The following is a 20,474-nucleotide window of genomic DNA, read 5'->3' as shown; positions in this document are numbered from 1 at the left end:
AGAGCAGAAGGAGCCTCGGTCTTGACGTCTCTACAATCACGGACGGACCAAACCAAAACTCCCAGTGCTCGACTTGCTCCATTTCAAAGAGTTATCGAATTTTCCCCTCGACAGATGCAGTGGTCACTAACTCCGCCAATCCCTCTGGCAAAGCAGTCCACTCTCCAACAATTCTCTCGTGTAAATACATTTCTCCTATCCTCACTCGCTCAGTGAGCGGCAATTTTAAAGTTGCTTTTACCGTGCTGCTGTGGTTGGGTGCGGAGTTGCAGATCGGGTACAGCTGCTGGAAAGGACAAAACCCTAGCAGAGGATGATTCCCTATTCACTCAAAACGCTTCCGAATTTTTTTTTGAAACTCCATTAAAACTCCCAACAGCCTTCACTGCTCCAGTGGAAATAGTCAAAGTATCTTAAGTTCCTGCTCATAACCATCGGTTCTCACCCCAGACATCACCCTGGTGAATCACCCTGTGCTTTAAACGTCCTTTCTATAAATGGGACACCCAAAATTGCACACAGTCGTTTAATTGTCGGTTTAGCCCAGGTACTTTCAATGTAGGAAACTATATATAAAAAAAAAAGATTGACAACTTGATCGTATCTGTGAATAATCTTTATGCTTAAACTGACCCCCATCCATGTTTTCACACTTAATTGAGAGCACCGTCACAAACAGGTATCCTGCAGTGCTCCTGACCCTAACGCAGCACGATTTCGATGCAGTTTATGAACTGAAACTGCGGCCGCCATCTTCATTAACAGAAAGCCTCTCGTCTTCAAGACATTAAAAGGCAATAATGTACTTGTGCAGTCTTGCCAGCCAGTCACTTTCTCCCCCCACCCCCACACAATATGCTTGCATGTTATTGCTCAGGTATTTTGACAGCTTGAAGCTCACATATATATTAATTTATTTAAAAAATTACAATATGGGCCAGGTGTGCTGCATTCAAATCGCTCAGACTCAACCCACGGGATTCCATCCTTCCAACATAGGGAGATATAGGGAAGACTTGCATTTATATAGCACCTTTCCCGGCCACTGGACGTCTCAAAGCGCTTTACAGCCAATGAAGTACTTTTGGAGTGTAGTCACTGTTGTAATGTGGGAAACGCGGCAGCCAACTTGCGCACAGCAAGCTCCCACAAACAGCAATGTGATCATGACCAGATAATCTGGTTTCTTTGTGATGTTGATTGAGGGATGAATATTGCCCAGGACACTGGGGATAACTCCCCTGCTCTTCTTTGGAATAGTGGCCGTGGGATCTTTTACATCTACCCGAGAGAGCAGACGGGGCCTGGGTTTAACGTCTCATCCGAAAGACGGCACCTCCGACAGTGCAGCACGGCACTGGAGTGTCAGCCTAGATTTTTGTGCTCAAGTCCCTGGAGTGGGACTTGAACCCACAACCTTCTGACTCAGAGGAGAGGGTGCTACTCACTGAGCCGCAGCTGACACAGGCTCATGGCTGGGAATCAGAGCTCGAGTCCAATTGGATCTGCGACTGGGAGGCCCCATGTTCTTGCAGGAGAACGAGACAGCTTAAGGAAATGGCTCATTATAATAACTTGAACATTATTTTTTACCTACTGCGTGGAAACCATTATTCACTACTTGATAATTACCACGGTATTTGTAAAAGTTATTTTGCCTGGGAGCCTATAGAAGAGAGTTATTGCTTACAAGTGACATTAAAAAAAGCAAAGAAATGTGAAGCGAATTATCTTACTCCTTTTGAAACGTGCTTTGACTCAAACGTTTTGCAGATTCACCAAAGGAACCAGTCTTAAAACTCATCCATTGATGTGGTGTTGGCACACTTCCAAAATAAATGCTTCTTTTTATTAAAAAAAACAGGACTTTTGGAAGTTTATCACACCTTCCAAAAGATGTTTGCCATTCCTGCGATCATTCACTGCCTGCCAGCTCGCCTGCATAAACCTTCACTTCGTGGGGGGAATCTAGAACTAGGGGGCAGAGTCTCAGACTAAGAGGTCGCCCATTTAAAACAGAAATGAGGAGGAATTTCTTCTCTCAGAGGGTCGTGAATCTTTGGAATTCTTCACCCCAGAGAGCTGTGGAAGCTGGGTCATTGAATGTATTTAAGGTGGATTTAGACGATTTTTGAATGATAAGGGAGTCGAGGGTTATTGGGAGCAGGAAGTGGAGTTGAGGCCAGGATCAGATCAGCCATGATCTTATTGAATGGCGGAGCAGGCTCGAGGGGCCGAATTGGCCAACTCCTGCTCCTAATTCTTATGGTTCTTATGTTCACCATTTTGTAGGAGTCTGCCAGGCAATGGGTATGCATTTTCTCTCAAAAATGTATTTATAAACAAATAATTCTACTAAACAAAAAAAGGGATGGGATGTAATGAACATTTGTTCTGCTTTAATCGCCAAACTTATCACGTCAAAACTGCCGTCAGAAACATCTTTAATTATAATGTGCCTGTAGGTCATATTTTAATCTTTTTTCTTGCTGTGAGTCCAGTCGATGAAAGCAGTGGCTTGTTTTTAAAAAAGAGGCAGACAGTAGCGGCCATCTATATTGAGCTGAAGCTACAGTGGCACAACCACAAAGCCCTCCATCTCCAGTGGCAACATCAATTATTCACCAGGATTGGAGTGGTGCATTTGTTTTTTTTTCCTTTTGGGTTATATGTTCATGAACAAAAGCCCACCGAATGCTTATCCGGTGCGAGCCATCATGCTGGAGTCTTGCAACCCGCGTTCTTGCGCTCAATAAGCTCAGGGTGTTTTTGCATCAAAACCCGGAGATTTATGCCGAGTGAATGGGAGAGAAGCCAGTGGTTCCGTTTCATTGATTTAATAACTCTTATCAATGCTGTTTAAAGCAGCCCTGGTTCAACTTTGACTGTATCTGTAGGCTTTACATTTCCATCGACGGCCCTATTGCTGCCATAGAATCGCAGATCTGTACTCTACTGAAATATTCTCAATAAAGTGCATCTTTTTCTAAACGTTGGAGGTTCTGCCTGGAGTGACTAAAAGCACACTGAGAAATGCAAACAACTTTAACGGAGTAAAACTTCCCAAGGCGCCTCACAGGAGGGATTATAAAACAGAATTCGACACCGAGCCACACAAGGAGAAATTAGGGCAGATGATCAAAAGCTTGGTCCAAGAGGTAGGTTTAAGGAGAGTCTTAAAAAGGAGGTTCGCGGTAGAGAGGGGTAAAAGGTTTAGGAAGGGAGTTCCACAAATTAGGGACCAGTCAGCTGAAGGCTGCCCATGTCCTAACTCGCACCAAGTCCCGTTCAGTCATCATCCCCTGTGCTCGCCGACCTACGTTGGCTCCCGGTTAAGCGACACCTCTTTTTAAAAAACATAAGAACATAAGAATTAGGAACAGGAGTAGGCCATCTAGCCCCTCGAGCCTGCTCCGCCATTCAATAAGATCATGGCTGATCTGGCCGTGGACTCAGCTCCACTTACCCGCCCTCTCCCCGTAACCCTTAATTCCCTTATTGGTTAAAAATCTATCTATCTGTGACTTGAATACATTCAATGAGCTAGCCTCAACTGCTTCCTTGGGCAGAGAATTCCACAGATTCACAACCCTCTGGGAGAAGAAATTCCTTCTCAACTCGGTTTTAAATTGGCTCCCCCGTATTTTGAGGCTGTGCCCCCTAGTTCTAGTCTCTCCGACCAGTGGAAACAACCTCTCTGCCTCGATCTGGTCTATCCCTTTCATTATTTTAAATGTTTCTTATAGATCACCCCTCATCCTTCTGAACTCCAACAAGTAAAGACCCAGTCTACTCAATCTAGCATCATAAGGTAACCCCCTCATCTCCGGAATCAGCCTAGTGAATCGTCTCTGTAGCCCCTCCAAAGCCAGTCTATCCTTCCTTAAGTAAGGTGATCAAAACTGCACGCAGTACTCCAGGTGCGGCCTTACCAATACCCTGTACAGTTGCAGCAGGACCTCCCTGCTTTTGTACTCCATCCCTCTCGCAATGAAGGCCAACATTCCATTCGCCTTCCCGATTACCTGCTGCACCTGCAAACAAACATTCTCATCCCTCCATGGCCCTCACCCCTCCCTATCTCTGTAATGTTCTCCAATCCCACAACCACTTGAGATATCTGCGCTCCTCTAATTCTGCCCTCTTGAGCACCCCTGATTATAAAAATCGCTCCACCATTGGTGGCCGCGACTTCTTTTGCCTAGGCCCCAAGCTCTGGAATTCCCGGCCTAATGACCTCAAATTTACGGAGGGTAGAAGGTGGGAAGCCAGCCAGGAATGCATTGCAATAGTTAAATCTAGAGGTAATGAATGGGAAGCAAAGTGTAGTAACCACACAAAACCAGTGGCTTTCGCCCCTCACTCTCCAGTTCGGTTGCCTCATTGTCCCAGGGTGATGGTTATGCTGTTGCAGCATTTTGCACCAGCCCATTTGTGCCTTGTTGCCATCATTTCCCCCAAGAGAGCCAATTCACAATTCCCACCAGCATAACAGTATCGGCTTGCTGAGTATGACTACTGCTTTATTCCTCTGCAATTTGTACAAAATCTTAAGGAAAAAGACAAACAGCATGGAGCAGATTATAATACAAGCACATTCACGATTAAACAACAACAACTTGTATTTATATAGCGCCTGTAACTTAGTAACTTACAAGACAAAACAAATAAATCTGACACCGAGCCACACAAGAAGAAATTACAGCAGGTGACAGTCAAAGAGGTAGAGAGGTTTAGCGAGGGAGTTCCACCGCTTGGGGCCCCGGCAGCTGAAGGCACAGCCGTCAATGGTTGAGCGATTATAATCAGGAATGCTCAGGAGCGCTGGAGAAATACCACCAACGATGTCTCCGCAAGATCCTACAAATCCCCCGGGAGGACAGACGCATCAACATGAGCGTCCTCGTCCAGGCCAACATCCCCAGCATCGAAGCACTGACCACACTCGATCAGCTCCGCTGGGCAGGCCACATTGTTCGCATACCTGACACAAGACTCCCAAAACAAGCGCTCTACTCGGAGCTCCTTCACGGCAAACGAGCCAAAGGTGGGCAGAGGAAACGTTACAAGGACACCCTCAAAGCCTCCCTGAAAAAGTGCAACATCCCCACCGACATCTGGGAGACCCTGGCCAAAGACCGCCCTAAGTGGAGGAAGTGCATCCAGGAGGGCGCTGAGCACCTCGAGTCTCATCGCCGAGAGCATGCAGAAATCAAGCGCAGAGAGCGGAAGGAGCGTGCGGCAAACCTGTCCCACCCTCCCCTTCCCTCAACGACTATCTGCCCCACCTGTGACTGAGACTGTGGTTCTCGCAATTGGACTGTACAGCCACCTGAGAACTCATGTTAAGAGTGGAAGCAAGTCTTCCTCGATTCCGAGGGACTGCCTATGATTATGATGATGATGATGACGGTGAGCAGGACTTGGTGCGAGTTAGGACACGGGCAGCCGAGTTTTGGAATGACCTCAAGTTTACGTAGGATAAAATAATGGGAGGCCAGCCAGGAGTAAGCTGGTGTAGTCAAGTCTAGGGGTAACAAAGGCATGGACGAGGGTTTCAGCGGCAGATGAGTTGAGGGAAGGCGGAGATGGGCGATGTTAGAGGTGGTAATAGACTGTCTTAGTCACGCTGCGGATATGTGGCCGGAAGTTCATTTCAGGGTCAGATATGACATCTAGGTTGCGAACAGGTCTGGTTCAGCTTCGGACAGATGCTCGGGAGAGGGATGGAGTCAGTGACAAGGGAACATAGCTTGTGGCGGGGACCAAAGAAAATGACTTCGGTCTTCCCAATATTTAATTGGAGAAAATTTCTGCTCATCCAGTACTGGATGTCGCACAAGCAGTCTGACAATTGAGAGACCACGGAGGGGTCGGGAGAAGTGGTGGTGGTGAGGTAAAGCTGCGTGTCATCAGCGTACATGTGGAAACGGACGGCGTGCTTTCGGACGATGTCGCCGAGGGGAAACATGTCGATGAAAAATAGGAAGGACCCAAGGGTACACTCTATACATCAAGGATACTGAATCAAGGCTAAACCCTCTACATATTTGGTGGGAGTACAATCGAGAGAACTTTAGGTGCTCTTTGGGGAAATACTATAAAAATTTAATTTTTATGTAACCCAAAACATCACATGCAAGAAAAAGCACGCACACAAAAAGTGGAGAAACTTCAAAAACATTCTTCCTAAAATAGCGGTGTTTCTGGAGTTTTAAGAAATAATTTTAACAAAGAACCTGCAGAGATACTAAGCGCATATTTATGTCTTTCTAAACTTAAAAATTAGTTTTTACATTTCTACTCCCATTAAGTTAACCCTTAACCAGCTCAGCAGTGTTAAATTTGGAATGAGAGGGTTGTCCTACGAGGAGAGATTGTACAGAATGGGCCTATACTCTCTGGAGTTCAGAAGGATGAGAAGTGATCGCATTGAAATGTAGAAAATTCAGAGGGGGCTTGACAGGGTAGATGCTGAGAGCGGTTTCCCCTGGCTGGACTGTCTAGAACTAGGGGGCATCGTCTCAGGATAAAGGGTCGGCCATTTTAAGACTGAGATGAGGAAGAATTTCTTCACATTGAGGGTTATGAATCTTTGAAATTCATTGACCCACAGAGCTGTGGATGCTCAGTCGTTTGAGTATAGCCACGGCTGAGATAGATAGATGTAATGTATGCACTTGGGAATAGGCTCACAGGTTTGTGCAGCTGTTGAGTTGGGAGTGGCTTAGCCAGTCATGTGATGCTCACAAAACTCAATAAAACCCCAGCCAGTTGGGCTCGGGAGATCCACAATGAGGCAGGTGGCTGTGAGCCTGGTGGATGAACTGGTAATGTCATCATCATCATCATCATAGGCGGTCCCTCGAACGAGGATGACTTGCTTCCACAAGAGTTCACAGATGTTTCAATGAAGGATCCGATATTGCAGTCCTGCACTCCAATTGAGGGGGTGGAAGATGCCTGTGCGTAGATTTTTTTTTTAAATAAACGTGTTGTGACCGTTGCATATCAGCCACCACACGGGCTCGACAGAGCTAGATCTTGGTCCAGTGGCAAGGGTTAACCAGGATGACTGGAGACCTGCTCCACTGCACGGACCTTGTGCGCGCACATATCGCAGTGTAGGCTGGCCCGTGCCCCAAAGTGTAATGTGTAGTGTGATTCTTAAACCAACTCGTTCTTAATAGCAATGTGTTACTATGAATTCTTAAGCAAAGAACCCATGAAGCAAATACATTACAATACATTTTTGGACTCGAGGAGAAATCAAGGGATAGGGGGTGTGGGGAGGGTCGAGCGGGAAAGTGGAGTGGAGGTTAAAAATAAAAATTCATCAGGAAAAAATAAATCCACACGTCCACTTTAAGTTTTGCTAAGACGGAGGCAACAAAAGATAAGCACAGTCAAAGCAGAGAACCGTTGGCCAGGCTCTTGATTTTCTGTTAATCCATTCAGGACATCACCCACCCTGCTGCGTGAAACAATAGCAAAATGGGCGCAGGCTGGATTGTTCAAATTGACGTACAAACCGCACATCGGATCTGCACCAAACACGAGCCAAGCTTGCCAACTGGGACTACTGAGTCGACTAAAGGTGTTGTGGGTCGCAGGTGAAATCAGAATTTTTAAGCACCCGTTAAGACTTCCAGCAGACCCGTTTCCATGAAGAGGATCCACGCAGATCTCATGGCAGCAAGACACTGTCCCTGTGCTTGCTGACTTACATTGGCTCCCGGTCCGACAACGCCTCGATTTTAAAACTCTCATCCTCGTTTTCAAATCCTTCGCCTCTCCCCATCCTCCGACAATTCTGCCTCTCGTGCATCCCCAATCACAATCGCTCCACCATTGGCGGCCGTGCCTCATGTTGCCTGGGCTCCAAGCTCTGGAACTCCCTCCCTAAACCTCTCTCCCCACACTTCCTTCCCCCCCCAACCCCACCTTTCCTTCCCCTACTTTAAGATGCTCCTAAAACCTACTTCTTTGACCAAGCTTTTGGTCACCTGCCCTCCTATCAGTCTTAAAATCACCTGCCAATCACGCCTCCCCAGGAGGTCGGTGTCCTTTCCGACTCTGGCGCTGAATTCGCCAAGGAGGATCGGTTTGTCGTCCGTAGGGATGCAGGACAGGGATTGTTCGAGGCTGGAGTAGAATTCCTCTTTGGTCTCATCTGTTGCATCGAGTGTTGGGGCGTACGCACTGATGACTGTGGTGCACTCGTTGCTTTCGGGCTTGTCGTCAAATTTTGTTTGATAATGGTGTCGTGAAGCACCATGGAACATTTTACTACGTTAAGAGGCGCTATATAAATACAAGTTGTTGTTGTATGACTACAGTAATAATCTCCTCTTTACAAAAAAAAAGCAGGAAGTTATACTGGAGTGATACGACAGCTAAGGGTTTATCTTTGGATGTATGCCACCTGTTCCTTTAAATATTTAATTACAGTATTCCTACTTACTGGGATCCTCCAGTTAAGCAGGAAAACAATGGAGCAGACCTTTTGGGATGACCCAGCCAGGGTGATATCCTGGGATCAGAGAGATATCTCCAATTTCACACCAAATCATAATGTTCAGTTCTGCTTTGAAGTGCCCTGCATTATTTGCTGCCCTGAAGGAGCTGACTCTCATTGGGACACTATTCACCAGGTGGTGTCTTGTCCAAGAGGGAGCTGTTCCGTTGGGACGGGCTCCACTTAAACCGGGCTGGGACCGATGTCCTGGTGAACCCAATAACTAGGGCAGTAGACAGGGCTTTAAAATAATGAAGGTGGGGGGGGGGGCAGGGAGGATTCAGGAAAGAGTAAATTTAAAAGCAGCAAGAGAAATGTCAAGGCTCCGGAGCAGAGCAGAGTTTTAGGTAAAAATAAGCAGAGTGGGTCAGGAAGGGAGAGAGAGTAACAAAGGTAACATGGCATCAGTGACTAAGGTGACACCAGGGCCAAATTGAAGTCAGTCAAAGCTAAAGGCATTATATCTGAATGCGAGAAACATTCGCAAAAAAACTATGAATTAAATAGCGCGGATAGAAATTAATAGGTTTGATCTAATAGCCATTATGCAGACGTGGTTGCAAAGTGGTCATGATCTGGAATATTTAGTTCCCAGATACTTAACTTTTAGAAGATATAGGCAAAATGGAAAAGGAGCCAGTGTAATACTGATAATAAAGGATGGGATAAAAATAGGAGAGAGAAAGGATCTTGGCTCGGAAAATCAAGGAGACTCAGTTTGGGTGGAGCTAAGAAAGAGCAGTGGCAGAAAACGTTGGTGGGAGTTGTTTATAGGCCTCCAAACAGTAGTCGCAGAATATAAATCAGCAAATTAGAGGCACATGTAATAAGTGTAAAACAGTAATCATGGGAGACTTTAATCTACATATAGACTGGGGCAAACTAAATTTGCAGTAATTGTGTGGAGGACAAATTAATGGAATGTATACAAGATGGTTTTCTCGATCAGTATGTTGAGAAATGGAACTGGGGGAACAGGCTATTTTAGTCCTAGTATTGTGCAAATGAGAAAAACTTAATTAATAATAGTACTGATGCCAGTGTTTGGAGCGGGAGTGTTGCCATGATGCCTTATACTTGTCCCTCTGACAGAAGGCAGCAATGACAAAAGTCGTGTTCTAGGCATTTTGTCAGGAGCAGGGTACCGCTGGAGTTGGCTTCCCCGACCCCTTCTCTGCCAATCACGCCTCCCCAGGGAGGTCTGTGTCCTTTCCGACTCGGGCGCTGAATTCGCAAAGGAGGATCGGTTTGTAGGGACGCGGGGCAGGGATTGTTCGAGGCTGGAGTAGAATTCCTCTTTGGTCTCATCTGTTGCGTCGCGTGTTGGGGCGTACGCACTGATGACTGTGGTGCACTGGTTCCGGGCTCGGGTGAGCCGGAGAGTCATGAGACGTTCGCTAATGCCGCAGGGGGTGGGGGGGGGGGGGGGGGGGGAAGTCTCCGAGATGGCCCACCAGCTCAATTTTGAAGGCAAAGCCAATTACATGGAGGCGGCATTCTTCTTCTGGTTTGCCTTTCCAGAAGGTGGTGTAATCACCACCTTGTTCTTGGAGCTGGCCTTCCCCTGCCCGCTGGATCTCACTTAGGGCGGCAATGTCGACGTCAAAGTGTCGGAGTTGCCGGGCAATGATGGCAATGTGACGTTCCAGGTCCCGAACTTCATTTTAAAGGGTGGAAGATGCCCGCGTGAGAGTTATTTTAACGTGGGGTGGCCGTTGCACACCAGCCACCACACGGGCTTAGCAGAGCGAGGTCTTGGCCCAGTGGAAAGGGGGTTCGAGACGACTGGAGACCAGGCTCCGCTGTGTGAGTCGAGTTGCCTACGGTGGGGATGTGAGCCGTGAACTCTGCACTGAGCATCGCCTTCAGAAGGGGTGGTGAGGGACCCGAGGTGTGGAGGGCCCCCGAGGTGTGGAGGGCGAGGGTGGGAGCCACTGGGGCCTGTTCGCTATTGTTGGCTGTGCCCCGCTCCATCTTGCTTCTTGGTAAGCCGCTGGAGAGGATAGGAAGGTCACCGCCATTACGCGCAACACGTGCCACGAGTTTCAGAGTGGGCCGAAGGGACACTGAGTCACTGGTTCTTTGATATCCACTTTCCAACGGGACTCACTGTCCAGCAAGCAGAAATCAGAACCCGTGCTAATTTCCCTTTCCCCGCCTCAGGACACGGAGGGCCAGATGGTCAGCAGGCACCATATTGCGTCAGTTGAAGATATTGTGGCTGAAGAGCTTCTCTCGGAGTCACTGTGCGGATTCCGTCCACTGAGGGTTACAACAGACATGATCTTCACCGCGCGACAACTACAAGAGAAATGCAGGGAACAGCACCAACCCTTGTACATGGCCTTCTTTGACTTCAGCCAGGCCTTTGACACCGTCAAACGTGAGGGACTATGGAGCGTCCTCCTCTGTTTCGTCTGCCTCCAAAAGTTTGTCACCATCCTCCGCCTGCTCCACGATAACATGCAGGCCGTGATCCTGACCAACGGATCCACCACAGACCCAATCCACGTCCGGACCGGGGTCAAGCAAAGCTGCGTCATCGCACCAACCCGCTGCTCAATTTTCCTCGCTGCAATGCTCCATCTCACTATCAACAAGCTCCCCGCTGGAGTGGAACTAAACTCTAGAACCAATGGGAAGCTGTTCAACCTACGTCGCCTCCAGGCTAGATTCAAAGTCGTCCCACCCTCGGTCATCGAACTACAGTACGCTGACGATGCTTGTGTCTGTGCACAGAGGTCGAACTCCAAGCCGTCATCAACACCTTCACCAAGGCATACGAAAGCATGGGCCTTACGCTAAACATCCGTAAGACAAAGGTCTTCCACCAACCTGACCCCACCACACAGCACTGACCCCTGGTCATCAAAATCCACGGCTCAGCCTGGGACAACGTGGACCACTTTCCATGCCTCAGGAGCCTATTATAGCAAGGGCAGACATCGACTACAAGGTTCAACACCACCTCCAGTGTGCCAGCGCAGCCTTTGGTCACCTGAGGGAGAGAGTGTTTGAAGACCAGGCTGGCATCAAGCTTATGGTCGACAGGGCAGTCGTGATACCTGCCCTCCTATATAGCTCAGAAACATGGACTATATACAGCAGACACCTCAAAGCGCTGGAGAACTACCACCAGCGCTGCCTCCGCAAGATCCTGCAAATCCATTGGGAGGATAGACGCACCAACGTCAGTGTTCTCGATCAGGCTAATATCCCCAGCATCGAAGCACGGATAATACTTGACCAGCTCCGTTGGGCGGGCCACATCGTCTGCATGCCCGACATGAGATTCCCTAAGACAGGGGTTTACTCAAAACTTCTACACGGCAAGCGAACCCAGATGGGCAGAGGAACCGCTTCAAGGACACCCTCAAAGTCTCCCTGATAAAGTGTAACATCCCCACCGGCACCTGGGAATCCCTGGCCAATGACTGCCCAAAGTGGAGGAAGAGCATCTGGGAGGGCGCTGAGCACCTCAGGTCTCTGCGCCGAGAGCATGCAGAAATCAAGCGTAGACAGCAGAAGGAGTGTGCGGCAAACCATACTCCCCACCCACCCTTTCCTTCAACGACTAAACAGGTGGGGCAGACAGAGGCTGGAATTCCAGCATTGGACTTTGAGTGGAAGCAAGTCTTCCTCGATTTCGAGGGACTGCCTATGATGATGAATTAATAAGCTTGGAGTAAAGGGGCTTTTAGGGAAGAGTGACCATAACATGACAAAACAAACTCAATATAAAATTCTATGTGGAATTCAGAAATGAATTACTTGAATCTGAAACTTGGTTCTTAAATCTAAACAAAGCAAATTACGTAGGTGTGAGGAGCAAGTTGGCTACAGTAGATTGGGAAATGACATTAAAAAGGTATGATGGTAGACAAGCAATGGATAGCATTTGAAGAATGAATACATAATTTGCAACAAATATACATTCCTTTAAGGCACAAAAAACCCACAGGAAAAGTAGTTCAACCGTGGCTAACAAGAGAAGTTAAAGATAGTATTAGATCAAAGGCAGAGGCTTATAATGTTGCCAAATAAAGCAGTAAGCCTGAGAATTGGGAAGATTTTAGAATGCAGCAAAGGAGGACCAAGAAATTGATAAAGAAAGGGAAAATAGAATACGAGAGTAAACTAGCAAGAGACATAAAAACTGTGAAAGTTTCTATAGTATGTAAAAAGGAAAACATTAGTAAAAGTAAATTTGGTCCCTTGCAGGCTGAGGCAGGAGAAATTATAAAATGGAAAATAAGAAAATATCAGAGAAATTAAACAAATGCTGTTTTCATGGAAGAAGACAGAAAAAACTTGCCGGAAATAATAGTGGACGCCAAGGGTTTAGCAAGAATGATGAACTGAAAAAATTAGTATTAGTAAAAAAAAAAATGCTACTGGATAAATTAATGGGACTGAAAGCAGAGTATTTTGTTACACAAATCACTGAAAGTTAACATGCAGGTACAGCAAGCAATTAAGAAAGCAAATGGTATGTTGGCCTTTATTACAAGAGGATTTGAGTACAAGAGTAAAGACGTCTTACTGCAATTATATAGGGCTCTGGTGAGACCACACCTGGAGTATTGTGTGCAGTTTTGGTCTCTTTACCTAAGGAAGGATATACTTGCCATTGAGGGAGTGCAACGAAGGTTCACCAGACTGATTCCTGGGATTGGGGGGTGGGAGGTGGTGGTGGGGGGGGGGGGGGGGGGGGGGAGGTTATCCTATGGAGGAGAGATTGAGTAGATTAGGCCTATCTCTCAAGTTTCGAAGAATGAGAGATGATCTCATTGAAACATACACAATCCTTACAGGGCTTGACAGGGTAGATGCAGGGAGGATGTTTCCCCTGGCTGGGGAGTCTTGAACCAGGGGTCACAGTCTCAGAATAAGGGGTAGGTCGGCTGTTTAGGATTTAGATGAGGAGAACCTTCTTCACTCAGTGGGTGGTGAATCTTTGGAATTCTCTACCCGTCAAGCCCTGTAAGAATTGTGAATGTTTCAATGAGATCATCTCTCATTCTTCTAAACTCGAGAAATAGGCCGAGAGGGCTGTGGAGGCTCAGTCGTTGAATATATTCAAGACAGAGATCGACAGATTTTTGGATATTAAGGGAATCGAGGGGTATGGGGATAGTGCAGGAAAGGGGAGCTGAGGTAGAAGATCAGCCATGGTCTCAGTGAATGGCGGAGCAGGCTCGAGGGGCCGAATGGCCAACCCCTGCTCCCATTTCTTTTGTTCTTATGATCAGCCGATATCCCTACCCAGGCACTGGATAACGATCAGAAGATATCTGGAAGGGGATAAAATGTGCACGGGCTGTGGGAAAAAGCAACTCATCGGATCGCTCTTTCAAAGAGCCGGCACAGACACAGTGGGCCGAAGAGCCACCTACTGTGCTGCATCATCCTACCATTCCCAGGCATGTTTTCCCCTCCCTACTCCACGTTGCACGATCCCAATATTAGCCGCGGCTAACTCAGCAGCGATGGGTCTGACAAAATCTTTAATATGTTGCAGGAAAAATCTGGCACACATCCTCGTGCTTGACTTTGAAGGAATAATAAATCAACTAATCACATTGCATTTTTATAGCAACTTATCGTGTCTCCCAGGACATCCTCAAAGCACTTCACATAAATTACCTTTGAAATGCTGTTGCTGTGGGGAGGGGGGGGGGGAAGCGGTATTAATACCGCCACCAATTTATTAAGAGATTGCTCTCAATCTTTTGACTTCCGTTGGAAGACAGCACATCTGCCCCACCGCTGCTTTGGCTGCTGAAAGTCAAACACAGGGAGTCCCGTGAAGAAGCTCCGTAAACCTGGGACGTATTGAAGGTTAAGTACTCGGCTGCGCTTCCCCATTAAATTAATGAAACAATAAATCACCCGACGACGACAGTAAATCGGAACTGGTCAGGAATTCTTCCACCTTGTCGTGAAGGTGCAATGCCCTGGGTTCGATTCCAAATCCAACATTTGGATGCGGATTCTGATTTGTGTGTGCGCCGAGGAGTTTCAGGTCTCCCCCCTCCTACCCACCCACCCTTAGAACTGCTACATCCACACACCAGCTGGAACAGCACGTCTCGGAACAACGTACATTCAAATACAGCGAGACCTCGCACCCAAATTCAGCCAGTTTGCATCTGTGTGTAAGAAAATTCAACCCCCCCTCCCTCCCTCCCTCTCCCCTCTCAAACGGCACAGTGTTGAAATGTAGTTAAATTCAGAGTCAGAAGCCTGAAGGTTCTGTGGCAAGGGGCAAACACAGGGTTAACTGTTAGCTCCAGTAACTCGTTGTTAGCAATAAGAAAGTGGCACTTCAGTATTTACTAGCATATGTGGAGGATTTAAAAAAAACTGAAGCAGGTTTTATATTATCTTTTTAAAAGCTGCTATTTGACAGGTTGAAGCAAACCCAGGTGAACAATACTGTTGCTTACAGAGTCATAGAATGGTACAGCAATTCAGCCCATCGTGCTGGTGTAAGAGCTCTCCAATTAGTCCCATTCCTCCCTGCTCTTTCCCCCTAGCCCTGTAAATTTCCCCACCCCCCTTCAAATAGTTATCCAATTTCCTTTTGAAAATTACTATTGAAGCTGCTTCTACCACTCTTTCAGGCACAGTCAAAATTAATCCCTCCCTGCAGCCAACACTCAAGGCGTTATATCATGAACTGTCATCACAAGTACTGACGTTTTGAAATGGGGAGGAGGTGGGGGGGAATTTCCCTTTTGGCACGGAATTGTAAAGTTTATTTGGACATTATGGCCTGTTCAGTTCATGTTCAACTGCTTAAAGAGGTTAGTTTGTAAACCACGTTGAGAGGGAGTGGGAAAAGAGGGTGGAATTTTGTGGGGATGGGGTTAAGCGCAGGAAGAATGTTCCCGATGTTGGGGAAGTCCAGAGCCAGGGGTCACAGTCTAAGGATAAGGGGTAAGCCATTTAGGAGCGAGATGAGAAGAAACTTTTTCATCAGAGAGTGGTGAACCTGTGGAATTCTCTACCACAGAAAGTTGTTGGGGCCAGTTCGTTAGATATATTCAAAAGGGAGTTAGATGTGGCCTTTACGGCTAAAGGGATCAAGGGGTATGGAGAGAAAGCAGGAATGGGGTACTGAGGTGAATGATCAGCCATGATCTTATTGAATGGTGGTGCAGGCTCGAAGGGCCGAATGGCCTACTCCTGCACCTATTTTCTATGTTTCTATTATAGAGCTCTATATTTTTTGCTTTTTAACACCTCACAATTATTATATGTATTTTTTTTTTTTAATTTAAAAGGATTTAAAGTAACAGAAAACACCAAAAATGCATAGCATACCCTGTGGCACATGGAAGAGAGAAGAAAAGACAGGATGGCAAACCCCAAGGATACCATGCTTAAGTTTCCTTAATTGAACCTCAGGAAGAATAAATTGGCCTTGGAGGGTATACAGCACAGATTCACCGGAATGATACTGGGGCTTCAAAGGTTACATTATGAGGACAGATTGCATTCACTTAACTTGTATCCACTGTTCCCCCTAATTTTTTTTGGGGGGGGGGGGCAGCGCAGCCCGATTTTTGCACTGTGAAGCTGGCTGAACGGGGAAGTCGGGACAGTGTGACACGGCACGGCGACATAAAAGGGACACTGCTTGTATCCTCTTGAGTTTAGAATGTTTAGGGGGGTGATGCATTGGAGATGTTTTACACATGACGACAGGATTCCATAGGGTGGATACAGAGAAACTATTTCCTCTGGTGGGGTGGGGAGGGGGTTGGGAAATCCAGAACAATCTTAAAATTCGAGGCAGCCGTTTAAGACTGAAATCAGAAAGCACTTTTTCCACACACACGTGAAAATCTGGAACTCGCCCCCAAAAAGTTGTGGGTATCAACCCGGGGGCAACTGAACTTTAAGACTGAGATCAATAGATTTTCGTTGGGCAAGGGTCTCATGGGATAGGGATCAAAGGCAAGTAAATGGGAGCCGAGGAACAGATCTAACTGAATGGCGGAACAGGCTCGAGGGGCTGATAGGAGCAGGAGTTGGCCAATGATCAACGTGCAACTCCTTTGTCAGTACTAAAAATATTAACACCTCTGGCCAGGTGCTACAAACTCACTGTGCAGTCCTGGTATCCAACATATTGCTTTCTTTATTCCAGAATTTGCAGGTTTTCCCAAAACTTCCAAATTTAGCAAAAGGAAAGGATCTCTGGTTCGAAACCCCCACAAAAATAAACCTTTATGAGTACATTCTTTCCCCCAAAATACTGGAAGCAGCCAAGCCACTTTCAAACAAAAGATATTTCCATTAGTTTCAATTTAGGTCTCATTTTTGCAGTTTGTGTATTGTTGAAAATAACACGTTCATTAATAAGGCCCATTGGTATTACACAAAGCCCCTCAGCAGTTTAACTGTGGTAGTAAGGGTTTGCAAAGTTACGGATTCATGGGGGGGGGGGGGGGGGGGGGGGGGGGGAGGGGGGGGCAGAAGAGGAAAGATTAAAATTAAAAAATGGGTGGCAAGTTACCTTGGCTACTCCAGGGCATTGCTCATCAATAATCACCGCCAGATCCGCACCAGTGCGTGCTTGGGAGTAGGTCACTCGTCTATGAGCCCAAGAGGCAGCACAAGATTTTAAAATGCTTCTTTTTAATTGCTGCACTCGAATCAACAGTACCAATACACAAATGCACTATAGGTACATGCTGGTTAGATTTGCAAGCTAATGAACAGGACGACATGCATATACGCACACTCCCACTTAGGGCTAACTGTTACAGAAATATTTAGGTTTAACTTTTACAGAAATATATTAAAACAGTAAGTCAGCTTTTAACGGTACCTCGCAGTGCAAGGATCTTATAAGTGCACGGACTGATGACTACCAAAACATTTTTTTAAAACCGCCTCGATCTGACCATTAGAAAAGCTTTTAACTATTTTGTTGTCATTCCTCCATAAAAGACGCATTGACAACAATGTAGCTTTAATAGGTTTTCCCACAAGACGTGTTACAGTAGATGAAACTCACAGCAGAACAGAAGTCAATACTGTACGTAGCAATCCACTGAATTATTCAGTCGAAATTGCACAAAACAAATTCTTGAATGCGCACAGTCCTATACAACATGCATGCCATCCCACAAGTATGAGTAAAAGATCTCTGAAATTAAAATTCCAATTTGTCTTGTTGGGGAAGGCATGCATTCCAGATTTATTTTTAAAAATCTTGTATGAATTGATTGATTGATTGTGCCTGTAGCGTTGCTCACTGGACAACATGTACTTGGAATGAGACAATTAGTGGCCCTTCAATAAACAGCCATCACAACCAGCTCTTGATTCAGGGTTCCAAGGCGTAAAGTTTGACTTTTAGCATGGAATAGCGCTAATTAACTAAAAAAAAAAATCAGCCTTAAAATTTACATCCTCAAAATTAAACAAGAGTTTACATTTGTTCACACCCGCCTGCAGAAAGTTCTCTCAATACACACCTCGGTTACACGATACGGCAAAAACAAAAACATAAAAACAGTAGGTTATACATCTTTACTGAGGTTCAACCACTGAAAAGCAATTTGGGAGATGGTATTTTTTTTAAAACTCAAAATGGTGTTTCATCAAAATCCTTTACATTGCTGTTTGATGTCAATCACCTCACCCTGCAGCTTATATCGAATGTATTTGAAGTGACATTTTTTAGAAAAACCTTAAATTGAAAGTTAAAAATTATCTGACATAGTTACAAACTGCTCGGAACTGTACTTCAGTTTAAATAAAACACGCAAAGATGCACATTTCTCCAAAACTCCCGTTTTATAAAGGGGCAAATTGCACATTTCCTGATTTTCTGCAGTGACCCTCCAAGTTTATACATTATATATATATCTATCCATTAACCCACAAGTTCTGAATCCCTCTCACAGCGATCAAACTGTTTTTGTAGCACTGAATACTGGTGTATATATATGAGAGAGAAAAATAATTACACATTTCTACACCTCTAGTGCAATCTGAAGGAACAAAAATACATTAAAAAGGAAAAGTGAAGCATCAGTGACTCAGACAGCATTAAAGAGTTACTGTAAGATTATTTACTGCTGTTAGCTCTTCCACAGAAAATTAAAATCTTCCAATTGCAGTGATATTAGTTCCATGTCCCACAGGGTTGATGAGACACCCATAATTAGAGAGATAGCTTGGCCAAAGATCCGATTAAATAAAAGTAACCTGAATCAAGGCATTGCACACAAACTGCCCTTAAAGGAAGAAAAGCAGGGTTTTAAACAAGAGTGGTGGATAATTGAATGTAATAATTTTACCTTCGGATGGTATTCCCCTGGTGACACAATGCCAATGTGCGCTTGCACACACTACTCCAAAAGCGGCGAGCAGAGAGAGGGAGGGCGGCGGGGGGGCAGGGAAGGAAAGGGGGGTAAGATTACTCAGAATTGAGCGATTTTACCCCCAAAAAACGGACAATGTAGACATTCGCTCGATGTTGAGAATGCGTCGATTAGACTCAACACCACCGTCGTGTTTTGGAGGAGGGGGAACTCTCTCAGTGCTCTTTACAGTAAAAAAAAATACACGTATATGTGTATATATTTTTTTTTAATCGATAGATTAGAAGAGGTCATCGGAATCACACACACGCACACACAAAACTAAAGTTTACACTTGCAGCTTTTCTGATCAATACCTGCTTTGGCCAATGGCGCTAACACCACGGACACCAGTTCGAGCCCACAAAAAAAACACTTTTTTTTTTAAAACGACACATTGCTCCAGTCAGAAAATGTAAAATAAACCCCCCCTCCAAATTCTCAATTGGATTCGATCGATTTTATCATGAAAGGGAAGGAGGGGGGGGGGGGAAGAGATTGAGGGGAGGGCTGGTTGTGGAAAGGAATTTGATGAAGGGAAAGAGAGAGATATGGTGGGGGGGGAAGAGGGGAAAAAAAGCCCCTTCTTTGGTTTAACAAGAGGCTCCCAGGCAGAATGCGTGAGAGCGAGAGGGGACATGGTGACCAGAGCTTGCCAGGCTGGTATTGCTGGCCTGAAGAGTAGGCACAACACAACAGGGAGATCCTGCAGAGCCAGGGGCACCAAGCCCACACCAAAGCCTCCCCTCAAACCTCTCTCACACCAACCCCGGCCCGCCACAAAACGCCAGCTGCGCACCCAGAGAAGCAACAACGCTGGGAGGGATACCTTGAGACATCCGCCGAGGCTTTCAGTGCACCACACCAACTCTCATCTCACAGGCTCTGCTCCGCCATCTTGCTAGCTAGTGACGTTGGTATCTCACCCCTGACCCAGTATTTGAATAGAAGCCAGAGAGAAGGGAGGGGGAGAGAGAGAGAGAGCAAGGGGGGGAGAGAGAGAGAGAGAGAGCAAGCAAGGTAGTGGAGGGGTGGAGGGAGGGAGAGAGAGAGCAAGGGAATGGAGGGAGAGAGAATAAGAGAGGGAGAGAGAGATAAGGGAGGGAGAGAGAGATAAGGGAGGGAGAGAGAGAGCAAGGGAATGGAGGGAGAGAGAGATAAGAGAGGGAGAGAGAGATAAGGGAGGGAGAGAGAGCAAGGGAGTGGAGGGAGGGAGAGAGAGCAAGGGAGTGGAGGGAGGGAGAGAGAGCAAGGGAGTGGAGGGAGAGAGAGCAAGGGAGTGGAGGGAGGGAAGAGAAAGAGATAAGGAGGGAAAGAGAGAGAGAGAACAAGGGAGAGGGAGAGAGCAAGGGAGAGGAGGGTGAGAGAGACAGAGAGCGAGGGAGAGAGAGACAGACAGAGACAGAGAACGAGGAGGGAGAGAGCAAGGGAGGGAGAGAGAGAGAGAGACAGAGAGCAAGGGAGAGAGAGAGAGAGATAGCAAGGGAGGGAGAGACAGAGAGCAAGGGAGGGAGAGAGAGAGAGACAGAGAGCAAGGGAGGGAGAGAGAGAGAGACAGAGAGCAAGGGAGG

General features: G+C 46.4%; 1 protein-coding gene across 2 annotated transcripts in view; it reads right to left on the bottom strand.

Annotated features, from left to right (window-relative positions):
- Positions 1-19,803, bottom strand: part of hic2 (hypermethylated in cancer 2) — a 123,358-nt gene extending 103,555 nt beyond the window's left edge. The window contains exon 1 of one of the 2 annotated variants that reach the window (XR_011594011.1): positions 19,733-19,793. The gene's annotated coding sequence lies outside the window, so the exon portion shown is untranslated. Of the gene's footprint in view, positions 1-19,732 lie in introns of both variants that reach the window. The other variant, XM_070886399.1, reaches the window with a different exon arrangement.
- Positions 19,804-20,474: the final 671 nt, after the last annotated feature.

Source organism: Pristiophorus japonicus, chromosome 8 (assembly GCF_044704955.1).
Source record: "Pristiophorus japonicus isolate sPriJap1 chromosome 8, sPriJap1.hap1, whole genome shotgun sequence".
NCBI classification, from domain to species: Eukaryota; Metazoa; Chordata; class Chondrichthyes; family Pristiophoridae; genus Pristiophorus; species Pristiophorus japonicus.
The sequence above is the reverse complement of the archived record's forward strand: the minus strand, read 5'-3'. Positions and strand labels throughout refer to the sequence as shown.